The 11,754-nt window shown below is 57.9% G+C and overlaps 1 protein-coding gene across 9 annotated transcripts in view; it reads left to right on the top strand.

The window, feature by feature from the left end:
• Positions 1-9,260: 9,260 nt before the first annotated feature.
• The window catches only part of PCBP3 (poly(rC) binding protein 3), a 272,594-nt gene continuing 270,100 nt past the window's right edge, over positions 9,261-11,754 (top strand). For 8 of the 9 annotated variants that reach the window (XM_070071737.1, XM_070071750.1, XM_070071743.1 and 5 more), the window contains exon 1: positions 9,261-9,409. The gene's annotated coding sequence lies outside the window, so the exon portion shown is untranslated. The remainder of the gene's footprint in view (positions 9,410-11,754) is intronic. The other variant, XM_070071744.1, reaches the window with a different exon arrangement.

Below are 11,754 nucleotides of genomic sequence, written 5' to 3'. Positions count from 1 at the left end.
TTGTTAAATGCAGGTTTGCTGACATCTTTAAAATCAACGGACTAGGGGCTAGCCCTGTGGTGTAGGTTAAGCCTCTGCCTGTAGTGCTGGCATCCCATATGGGTGCTGGTTCAAGTCCCAGCTGGTCCACTTCCCAACGTACCTGGGAAAGCAAAGGAAGATGGCCCGAGTGCTTGGGCTCTTGCAAGCATGTGGGAGACTAAGAAGAAATTCCTGGCTCCTGGCTTTGGATAGGCCCTGCCCCGGCCATTGCAGCCATTCGGGGCATGATCAGCGGATGGAAGACATCTCTCTAGCTCTCTCACTCTGTCTCTCTGTATCTGCTTTTCAAATATAAATATAAACAAATAAATATTTTTTAAAAATCAATGGATTAGATAACAGTTTCTAAAACTGAAAAAAAATGCAAAAACAAACCACTTATGGAAATTAAAACTTAGTTGGTCCCGTGTTTAATTGCTTTCTCTTCTAGGTTCCGAAGGACTTGTGCTGGATGCAGTACTTTGGGACCACTCTGCCAGCTGATAGAGCTAAGATTTACAGGGGACCCCAGGTGGAGCTGCCTAGGGACCACTTCTCCTCAAATCCCTTTGTTGCTTCAGTGCAGATACAAAGGTTTATGACATCAGTGACTCCACTTTGATTTTTACTTTTCCCTCGTAATCAAAGTCCTTTTTGAGCACATTGCTGATCACTCATCTTGTGGCTATAGTTGTTATTTGTCCCTGACTGCCAGGTCAGAGCGGACCTGCTTGTTGTCTGGTCCCCCACTGGGAGCCAAGTACCTGATGAGCAGGAGTCGGTGTCAATAGCCCTTTTCTTAGGTCTGGGGGTCAAAATGTACATCCTAGCGTGTCGCTCCCCCTCTTCACAGAGGAATGACACTAGACCCTGAACTGTTCTTTTGTCTGCTCGGCCCTTCCTGGGTTTGCTGCTGATCCTTCCCACCTCCGTGGAAGGGCGGCTCCCCCTGCCACTTTCCCCACTTCCGCGGGGGAGCGGCACACCGCCAGCCGGCTCTCTCGGGGGCTGCTCAGATGTTATCCGGATGTTCCCTTTAGATGTTCCTCGTGCATGTTGTCTCTCTCCTCCTTTATAGTCCTCTTCCACCAATCCCAACTCTGCTACCCACACGCCGAGTACGCTGCTCTCCTCCAATCAGGAGCAGGATCAGCTCCTGCAGGTCATCACTCAAGTTGGTGAGAGGCAGCCGTATAGAAGTTGTTTACTCCTCTCCCAGCGCCATATTGTGGGAGAGCAGATGCATAGAATAAGTCTTAATTCCAGTAACTTAGTCTAGTCCGAGTTGCTCCCCACACTAGTGCAGACCTCTTTAGAATATCTAGAGGGGCCAGCGCTGTGGTGAAGCCACCACCTGCAGTGCTGACATCCCACATGGGTGCTGGTTCGAGTCCTGGCTACTCCACTTCCGATCCAAGCCTCTGTTATGGCCTGGGATGGCAGTGGAAAATGGCCCAAGTCCTTTGGCCCCTGCACCCATGTGTGAGACCTCGAAAAAGCTCCTGGTTCTTGGCTGTGGATTGGCACAGCACTGGCCTTTGCGGCCTTCTGGGGAGTGAACCAGGGGATGAAGGACCTCTCTTTCTCTCTTCCTCTCTCTCTCTCTCTCTGCCTCTGCCTCTCTGTAACTCTGCCTTTCAAATAAATAAATAAATAATTTTTTTAAAAAAGAAAGAGTATCTAGAGAGTTGGTTTTCCATCGAGAAGGGAATAGAGGAGAAATGAGGTGACAAATCAGGCCCCGCAGAGAGCTGGCCCTGCCTCTCTAGGCTTTCAGACCCGTGGTGCACATCACGTTTGTTCTCACCTGGAAGGACGTGGGCTTTCCTCATGGGCACCGACCTATCTCACAGGAAAAATAAACACTGTTAAAACAGGCCTGTGACTGTAAATGTCTAGCACAGGCCACCAAAGATTAGGGATGGGGCAGAGCATCCTAGAGGCTGCCTCCCTGGTCTACTTTGCCAGAGACCAGGAGGAAGAGGAGAAGCTAAGCAGCAGGAGAAATGTAAAGACAGTTTGCAGCCAATTAATAACAGCTTTACACAGTGGCCTGCCATCAAGGAGACCCAACAAGGCCAGTCCACCCCAAATGGCACTGATTTCCAATGTGGAAAGCCAGGGCTTTGGGAAAACTGCCATCACAACAGAAGCCAGTTTCCAAAGAGCCCTGTCAGCTCTGCCAGGAGCTGGGCCACTGGGAACGGAACAGCCCTGGGGTCGAAGGACTCCCAAGTCAGAACCATGGACCCTGCTGGATCCAAGCTGGAAAAGCCCTTCTGTCTGCCCAGCTTCCCTGGTGACCGTGGCTCCTGAGGGGATGGCCTAGGGTCAGTAATGTACCAGGCAGGACTGTACGTTTCCTCCCAAAGATGTCGCTTACTCTCTTATTTTTTTTAAATATTTATTTATTTATTTGAACGTCAGAGTTAGAGTTACACAGAGAGAGGAGAGGCAGAGAGAGAGAGAGAAAGAGAGGTCTTCCATCCGCTGGTTCACTCCTTAATTGGCCACAACGGCCGGAGCTGCACTGATCCGAAGCCAGGAGCCAGGAGCTTCTTCCGGGTCTTCCATGTGGGTGCAGGGCCCAAGGAGTTGGGCCATCCTCCACTGCTTTCCCAGGACATAGCAGGGAGCTGGATTGGAAGTGGAGCAGCCGGGTCTCGAACCGGCGCCCATATGGGATGCTGGCGCTTCAGGCCAGGGCGTTAACCTGCTGCGCCACAATGCCAGCCCCCCGCGTATTCTCTTTTAACCTCCTTTTCTGGCCAGTTCTCTTCCCAGGCTAGCCAGGTAATGGACATCAATGGGGTGTCTTCCCTAAGGGGGTTCACCCCTCCCTCAGGACGTCTCTTCCAGGACCCTGTGGGAAGCGAGAGATAGGCCTGCACCTCAGGTACACCTGGCCAGGCCTGAACACCCAGTGACTCGTTCTCAGGACGTTTGCCCTCCACGGGAAAACGCCTCCCGGTTTGGATAGCAACTCCTGAGGCCCTTGAACACAGACCCTTAGTCCTTTGTGTTGGACCCGTGTTTAATCTGCCTGTTAGATTTGTTTCCTCCAGACTTGAAACAATGAACTTCTAGATGGCCGTGCACATGAAACCCGGGACGGAAACAGTTTCTGGAGCTGGCAACGCGGCCCCCTTGAGAGGCTGCACCGTGCTGGAACCCTGGCTCCACCGCAGGGTCCGTGCTTTGCCCCTACTCAGTTTGAGAATCCAGAGCGCTCATCACCCTAACCCCTGTCAGCAGCTGGGGTTTCCTTAAGCAGAGGGGGGAGTGAAAGAGCCTGGGGCTCGAAGCAGGCCAGGCTAACTCCATCCACAGCTCCTGGCCGGCATGCAGACGCCGGACAGAACAGGATGGAAGCCCCTCGGACCAAGATTTGCCAGTGGACAGCAAGACCCAGGTTTCGACAGAACCAGGTTAGAAAAGGCTGCTCTGAGGCTGCCCTGGCTTCACAGCGGCCGGTGAGTGACCACTGCACCTGCTCTCTGGAGACGACGCGGTAACGACACAGACACCCCCGACCGCGAGCCCACCGCGGCCTCACTCTGGTCTCACTCTCTCTAGCAGCTCCTCCGTTTGCTCAGAGCTTCCCTGTTTCCTGCTCAAATAAAACTTTGCCTCTTTTTAGGTGAAGAGTGGTAAGAGAAGGGACTGACTGCTTGAAGAAGTGTGCTAACGACACCTACTCAGAAAACGGCCCCACCACGCACAACGTCTCTGCCATCCCCTTTCCTCCTCACAATCATAGCTTTTATTCCTACCATGGAAAACTAACATGCTTCAAAAGTTCGTACCGGAACGAGTGATTGCCTTATCCTGGGCCATCAGGCAGGGCCCTCACAAGCCTGCTCTCCCTCTCCAATGAATCCAATCTGAAGAATACACACTCGGCCCCTCTTATGCGGGAAGCAGCCAGAGAGACCAGTGCCCATTTCCTTATCTGTACTCACCGTCGGGAGCGATGGAGCAGAATAAAACTGTAGATCCATTGTTCGGTTCTTTGCCTATGTGGCTGGGAGCAGATCCCAACTCCACTGCTTTGAGACACTTCCCAACCCTTGCATTCTGCTTTAACCAGCTCAACCCCGCCTTAGCCTCAGCCCTTAGCCGGCCCTGCCTAGTGCCTGCCCACCAGAACCTAAGCCCTGGCTGTATAAACACCTCGTCTGTGTCCTCCCCTCCCTGCAGGGGTCCTTCTCAGGTTTGTCTCCAAATAAACCTGTCTGGATGTGGAGTACCCCCCTCCCCCCCATGTTATCACCATGGGCGATAGCCAGAGCCAGTGGCCGGCAGCAGCCCTGTTGGACAGTCACAGTTTCCCGTGGTGGCCACGGGAGTTTTTTAGCCCTGGGGGGAGGGTGCAGGTGTGGTGACAGATTCCTCCTGCTCTCTCCTCCCTGAGTCTCCTTGTCTGCAACACCTTGGGGATGACGAGGGCACCTGGGGTGGCCCTGGCTCTTCTGCACAGTCAGACTTAGAGACCCTGTGCCTCTTTTACTCTTCACCCAGGGCAGCCCACCAGAGGGGTGCAGGGGCTGGTAGATGTGGGACTCCTGCTCACTCCCAGGAGAGGTTCCCCTCTGGGGTTCAGAGCTGTCTGCTCCCGTGCCTGGTCTGGATCCTGCTTCCTGTCCCTGAGATAAAAAGCAAACACCCGAGCCAGCCCTGGCATCAGCGGAGCCACCTGCGGGGTGCAGGGCAGGGGCTGGCCCTGCTCTTCGTGTGCGGGGTCAGTGGGAGGGGTGCTGAAAGGCCTGCCTGGGCATGAGGTTGTCCGGAGGCTCACAGGGAAGCACAAACAGCACACTTGGGAAATGGGGCTTCCACTGGGTCTGGTGAACCTGCCAGTCCCGAACAGGAGAGTGTGTGAGTTCTCACCAGGGGTGCTGCCACCATGCCACCATAGACCCCTTCCTCTGTGCCTCTTTTTTTTTTTTTTTTTTTTTTTTTTTTTTTGACAGGCAGAGTGGATAGTGAAGAGAGAGACAGAGAGAAAGGTCTTCCTTTGCCGTTGGTTCACCCTCCAATGGCCACCACGGCCGGCGTGCTGCGGCCGGCGCACCACGCTGATCCAAAGGCTGGAGCCAGGTGCTTCTGGTCTCCCATGGGGTGCAGGGCCCAAGCACTTGGGCCATCCTCCACTGCACTCCCGGGCCACAGCAGAGAGCTGGCCTGGAAGAGGGGCAACTGGGACAGAATCCGGTGCCCCGACAAGGACTAGAACCCGGTGTGCTGGCGCCGCAAGGCGGAGGATTAGTCTATTGAGCCTCGGCGCCGGCCCTCTGTGCCTCTTATGCATATTCTGTCCATGTCCATCTTTCTGAAGCACCTGTCCAGGAAGTGGCCTTGACTGTTCAGTGGTCACATCCCACCTGGGGGTACCACAGCAGCCTGGCTGTCCACAGCCACCAGCTCCACATGCATCGTGGGCCAGGGGCTGTCCGCATGGACCAGCCTTGTGGGGCTCCATGGGATGCGCAGCCATGGAGCCCCCACGTCAAGGTCGGTCTGATAGCTGTTGCTGTGTCTTTATCACAAGGCGGATGTTGCTAGTTTCAGTTAGGGCAATGCTTTCCCACGGTCAGGACTTTCCAGAGGAGTTGAGAATGTTGTAAACAACAAGATGGCGCCGAGGACCGCGTGGTGAGCCTGCCTGCTGCGTGACACCTCATCTGATTGGCCCGAGGACGCGTGCACACTGCGTGAACAGACAGCGGATTGGAGTGTTCCGTGCATGGACTTGAGCCCGCTTGCAATTGGCCAGATTTTGTATATAAGCTGTGTGCTGCGGAAGGAGGGGGCTTTCCTGTCCACTCTCCTCCTTTCGTTCTTTCTCTGTCCCTGTTATTTTCCCATTAAAAGTCTGCTGAAGACCGATAAGCTGCGAACAGTGTCGTTCCTTTGCGGGCAAGGGAGCGGCAAGCCCGGGGCTGCTGACTGTAGCAGCGGTCCCTTTGGCTGGAGTAGGGAGGGCATGGCAGGAGGTCCCCAGTTGCCCCGCCCAATAAAAGGACAAGCAAGTGCAACAGAAAGCTGGTAAGTTAGGTCAGGTGCATGTGCTGTAGTCTGATGCTGAAAAGCAGGGAACCGGGCCAGCCGCGTGGTGCGCCAGGTTAAACTGCCACTTGGGGTCCCCACTTCCCATATGGAAGTGCCTGGGAAGGGGTCCACCTCTGGTTTGGGTCCCACTTTCTGCTAATGTATACCCTGGGAGGCAGTGGGTGATGGCCGAAGGACTTAGGTCCCTGCCACCCACAGGTGGAGTTCCTGGCTCCTGGGTTTGGCTTAGCACAGCTCAATTGTTGAGGAGTGAACCGCTGGATAGAAGACCTCTCTGCCTTTCAAATACATAAACTTTTTTAAAAAAAATTTTAAAGAGGAAATGGAAGTTTGGAGCGTCTTTTGTTTCTGTTCGTTTCCCTGGCCAGGGCAGCCAGTTCAAGATGGTGCCTGGCTGTGGCACAGGCCCGAACCGTGCAGACTCAGCTCTCCAGGAAAAATGACAGGCGCCCGAGTACACACAGGGGGCTCGGTGGAGATGGTGGTGGATGCCCACTGGTCCTCCCCAAATGCCCACAACAGCTGAGCTGTGCAAGGCTGGAGCCAGGAACCAGTCCTGGGCAGGGCCTCCTGTCACTGCTTCCTGAAGAGGATTTTAGTGGCATCGCGTGCGTGGTCCCTGAATTACAGACTTGCCACTACTGTGAGGATGGTGGTGGTGGCATTGCGAGCTCTGACCGTGGAAGGAGTCTGAGGCTGGTCTTGCTGAGGGTCAGTAGAGGCTGGGCCCTCTCCCCGGCTCTCACCGGTGTGCCGGGTCTCCCTCCAGGGCTGCGGGAGTGTGGCGTGGAAGGGCCGCGCTGCCTGGGGAGGCCCACACCTCTCCTGCGGTGAGTGCTCTCTTGTGGAACTATTAGCCTGGCACTTTCGGCCTCTAAGAGGCATCAAAGAAGGCTCCCCACCCCCACCCACCAGATGTCCCAGCCTGACATGCCCAGCCTCCCACCCTCTGGTGCAGGGACGGATGTGACAGTCGGGAGCCCTGGTGCTCGGAGACTTCCCAGTGCCTGATCTGACATCACCCAGCAGATGATAATTACAAGGCTCGGTCCCTCCCCGCCACACCCCCACGGAGACGCCGCGGAGCTATGTATAAACACGCGCCCCTGGGCACCGGCATCCCGGAAGGGCTGTGCTGACAGTGGCCGTGAGGGCAGTGTGAACGGAAGGTGGAGGCGCCGGACGCGGGCTCCAGGATCTGCGAGGACCCGACACCCGGAGGGCTGCTGACGTCACCCCCCCCCCCCGCGAAAGTCCTGTGTGTCAAGGGCGGGGCACGAGATGCGCGGCTGTTTCACTGTCAGGGTTGGCAGGAACTGGAAATAATTGGGAGTTGTTAGGGTCCAACGCGCTGCCCTGCAAACACTGTCATTACTTCCCTAATGACTAACTGTGTCTTTCAGGCGCGGTGGAGGCAGCTGAGAGGGCGCAGCTCCTGGGGAGGCCAGGAAGTGGGGGGCAGGCAGCCTGCCATCTGGAGCACTGAGACCCCGCCCCCGCTCTGTCCTCCAGGACAGGGTCCCAGGCAGAGCCAGGCCGCTGGGACGCTGGACACCTGTGGCCTCGGTCCCAGAGTCCTGAGGGATGCCCTCCACCCTTTGTTTTCCAGCTTTGTGACGGCGGCAGCCACCGCTCTCCAAAAGGCCCTCCCCAAAGCTCAGGGTGGGCATGTGTCCCCATGTTCCCGAGATGAGGTCCCTGGACTCTGCCTCTGCCACCCCTTGGCACACTGTCCCTCCACTGAAGGGTCGGGTGGCAGCCTCCGCTCCCCCAGGCCAGGCCCATTGGTTTTTAAGGATGTTTGAGTCATACCCGTGACACTTGGAGACCAATGACCATCCATCCTGCCCCCATCCCGGGTGACTGCTGCCAGCCTGTGGTATGGACCGTCCAGGACTTTCCCTCTCCAGGTGGATCCCACAGATTCTGTGTCCTGATCCGCCTGCCCCACGGCCTCTGCAGAGACTGGGGTCTTCCAGGTGCTGGGACACGGGCAGCGGTGGGTGCACCTTGCCAAAGTTCAGGCACTTTGTGGTGCCCAGGTGAGCCACTGGTGGGCCCAAGTGTTTGAGGTTCGCCCCGCCCACCTTTTACCGACGAAGACGAAGGGGCGGGTTCACCAGGGGCGCCTGGGAAACGCTCGAGCCCCCGGCCCTAACGGGGCCCTCCCATGAGCGACCCGTGGGTCCCAGGCCGGTCCCAAGCCCTGCCCGGGCTCTCCAGGGTCCTGGGGCCTCGGTCACGGAGACGTCGGGCGGCACGGCCGACCCTACCCCGGCTCCAAGCTTGCTCGCCTGCCGCTGCGCTGGAGGAGGCTAGCCGGGGCGGGGAGAGGCCACTCGCGCAGACCAAGAGTCCAGTTTCACGAAAACGACTCCGTCCCGAGGCCAGCCCCGTCACCGTCCTCGAGTCACCCGCGGACAGGTGCAGCGCACCAGGCACCTGCAGGGTCCGGACGGCAGGTCGCCGGGCGGAAGGGCGCAGACGGGGCGCGGAGCCAGGGCCCCCGGGCGGCGGGAGGGCCGTCCAACTTCGCCCTGCAGCGGCGGGGGCCAGCGGGCCTCCAGGCTGGGCCAGGCCCCGCGGGCTCGCGTGCAGCTGGCCGCTCCGGGACCCCGGCCGCACGGCGCTGGGCTCGCAACCCAAGCCCGCTGAGGGAACTGCAGCGCGAGCCCGCGCGAACCAGGCTGGGACCGCAGGCGCCGCCCGGCACCGCCCCCAGCCCAGGGCCCGCCCCCGGCTCCTCCCCCAGGTCATCCGCGGTTCCTACAGGCTGCCTCGCGGCGGCCAGGCCCGGCCCCGGCCCCGGCCCCGCCTCCACGCGTGGCCCCGCCCTAGCTTCCACTCAAGGCTCCGCCCCCGCTACTTCCTTGGTTCGTCCTCCCGAGGCCCAGCCTTCAATCCGCCCCAAAGTGCGGTTCCGCCCGCTCCGCCATAGGACTAAGTCCTTCGTCCCGCCTACGGCCCCACCGCCCTCCTCGTCGACTCTCATTGGCATTTTGCCAGAACGCTTCTCACGTTGGGATTGGCTACGCCAATAGCCATGCCGCCGTTCTATTGGTCCCCGACGCCCGCTTTCGCCGGCCCTGCCCCTGTGTGGGGGCGTGGCCAGCGGCGGCGGGCGGCGCGGGATTGGTCTTCGGTATGGAGGGGGCGGTCCCGCGCCGCGCGCAGGGCTCGGGCAGGAGCGCGAGTCCTCAGCCGCCTCAGGCTCCTCAGCCGCCTCAGGCTCGGGCCGCCGCTTCGCGCGCCTGCCTCTGCCCCACCCGGCCGCCCTCCACCGGCCGGCGGGCTCTCGCCGTCCGCTGCGGGACGGGTGAGTGGGGAGTCGCGGGGCCGGGCCAGGGTGGGGGTCCGGGACTCGCGTCTGGGTCGCCCCGCATCCGCGTGCCGGACCGAGCCCCCTGTGAGGGGCTGGAGGACGGGAGGACCCCGCGGGCCCCGACAAACTCCTTCCGACGCGGCGGGCGGGGGTCCCGTGAGGGAGGCGAGGGTTCGGGGCGCGGGCAGGTGTCCGGACGGGCAGCGGGCGGGGTCTGCGGTGGGGAGCGCGGACCCCGGCAGGGCGCGCGGCGGGGCTCCCGGACAGAGGGCGCGCCGGGCGCGGCGACCCGGGCGCGGGCCTCGAGCTGGCAGAGGCTACGTCGGAGGGTCTTGGCCGCGGCGCCCGATCCGCAAGTCGCCGGCCGGAGACGGAGCGGCGATGTCGCGCGCTCGGGACGCCGAGGCTCCCTTGTCAAACGGCGCAGGTTTCGTCTCCTGACAGAGGAGAGGGTCTGGGGGCGCGGGGCGCTGCGCTGCCGTGTCCCCCGGGCCCGGACGCGGCCCCGAGGTGACCCGGCCAGAGTCGGGGCGGGCACGCGGGCGGCGCAGGGCCCTCTGGGCGGCGTCGGCGTTTCTGGGGGGTGGTCGTGACGTTTCTCGTGGTCGCCTCAAGTGCTCTGCCTGGAAGTGTCGCCTTCTCCTTTTTGGCTGGGCTGTTTCCCCGTGCCTTCGTACTCTGAAGTTCGTTGCTCGCACGGGAGATTGGCAACGCAGGCCGGCAGGTCTCGGCTGAGGAGGATTTGCAGCGTGAGCCTCAGCGGGGCCCGAGGGCCCTTTGAGAGCGGGCCGGGTAACGGGCAGACCCGGCTAGCGGGCGCGGCCCTCCCGCACTGAACTAACTGGCTTTTCCGAGCAAGCCGTGGCCACCTTTCTGTTCTTTGGAATTGGCAGATGTGGGCCCCACAGGAAGTGTGCGGGCTGCTTTCTTGTTGAAGAGACCCGATCCCAGGCCACCATAAAGAGCAATTCATCACCTTAAAACTTCTCAAAGCTGTTCATTTTGGCCCAGAGAGACGTGTGCAGAACAGTGGCACTCTGGGGCGATCAATAGCGAGGAGCGAAAGGAAGGGATTAAGCCCTGCGTTCCGAGAGCTGGAGCCGCCCTCCAGGGTGTTTCCGACCTGGAGGACCGCGGGAAGCTTCCAGCGCACGTGCAGTCACTCAGCACTGGCATCTTTCACTTCAGAAAGTTTGTATCTGGACACTGTTGTGTTTTCCAAGTACGTTCATTACAAGGGTTTTAGAACTGATAATAACTTTATAGACTTTCTTAGTTGACTCTCAATTTTATATGGTTTCGAAAAGGATATATGATGGTAAATGAAGTCTTTATCACTGGAAAGGTGGGGCACCTGTCTAGAGTTCAGGGCTTTGTGACTGGTGTTACCACCGGTGATTCTGGTTAGTGGTGATAGTGAGCCCCAGAACATCACTTTGCCAAGAAGCAATAGAGACATAAAATCCACACAGCTTCATGGTTACATTTTGGTTATTTATGGGGGAAAAGCTCAACACATGGGTACATTTTATCAGCTGTTTTAAAAGAGCTGTCCTTTTCTGTACTGTTGGAGAGAGGTTGGAAGCATGCTGCATTTATAAATTTGGGAGAATCCCATGAGGGCCCTGAAACAGTCCAGCCAGTCAAGGTTGAACCCTGTGTGTCAGTTTCAATGTCTTAGTTCCTGGACCTCTAGGCTTGTGTCAGTGGCAGTCATTCATGTTTTCACAGAGGTCTCAGGCCAAGTTGTACATCCCCTTGGTGAAGAATGCTGGTGCTTTGGGCTACAAGTTCAGCAGCAACAAAAAACAATTGCTTGTGTTTGGAATTATCACAAGTTAAACATTAGAGTGGATACTGTGGCTTTCTAGGCAGCTCTGGTGTCTCTAAGCTCCCAGTCTTTGGTGGCAAGGACTCTAGAAATAGGCAGGGCTGGACCCTCTGTCCATGGTGCTGAACCTGGTCTTGTACAAATATTTCCTTTTTTTTTCACTTTAGACTTCATTTTCAGTGTTAGAGTGATTTTTGGTGCATGTTTTCAAATTAATTTGGCCATTCACATTATCAAAAGAAAATTGAACAGGGAAGTTTTATTGAACCTGAGCTGAGCAAACCTTTGAAATACTCGAGCCATATAATTGTTTCTTTTTAAAAAATTCTTTGAAGCTTTTTTTTAGATTTATATATTTATTTGAAAGAGAGAGAGAGAGAGAGAGAGAGAGAGAGAGAAAGCAAGCACCAGAGAGAAAGAGAGATCATCCATCTACTGGTTCACTACTCAAATGGCCACAACGGCTGGAGCTGGTCAGATCCGAAGCCAGGAGCCAGGAGCTTCTTCC

Source organism: Oryctolagus cuniculus, chromosome 4 (assembly GCF_964237555.1).
Source record: "Oryctolagus cuniculus chromosome 4, mOryCun1.1, whole genome shotgun sequence".
Lineage (NCBI taxonomy): Eukaryota > Metazoa > Chordata > Mammalia > Lagomorpha > Leporidae > Oryctolagus > Oryctolagus cuniculus.
This window is presented reverse-complemented; position numbering and strand designations above follow the sequence as displayed.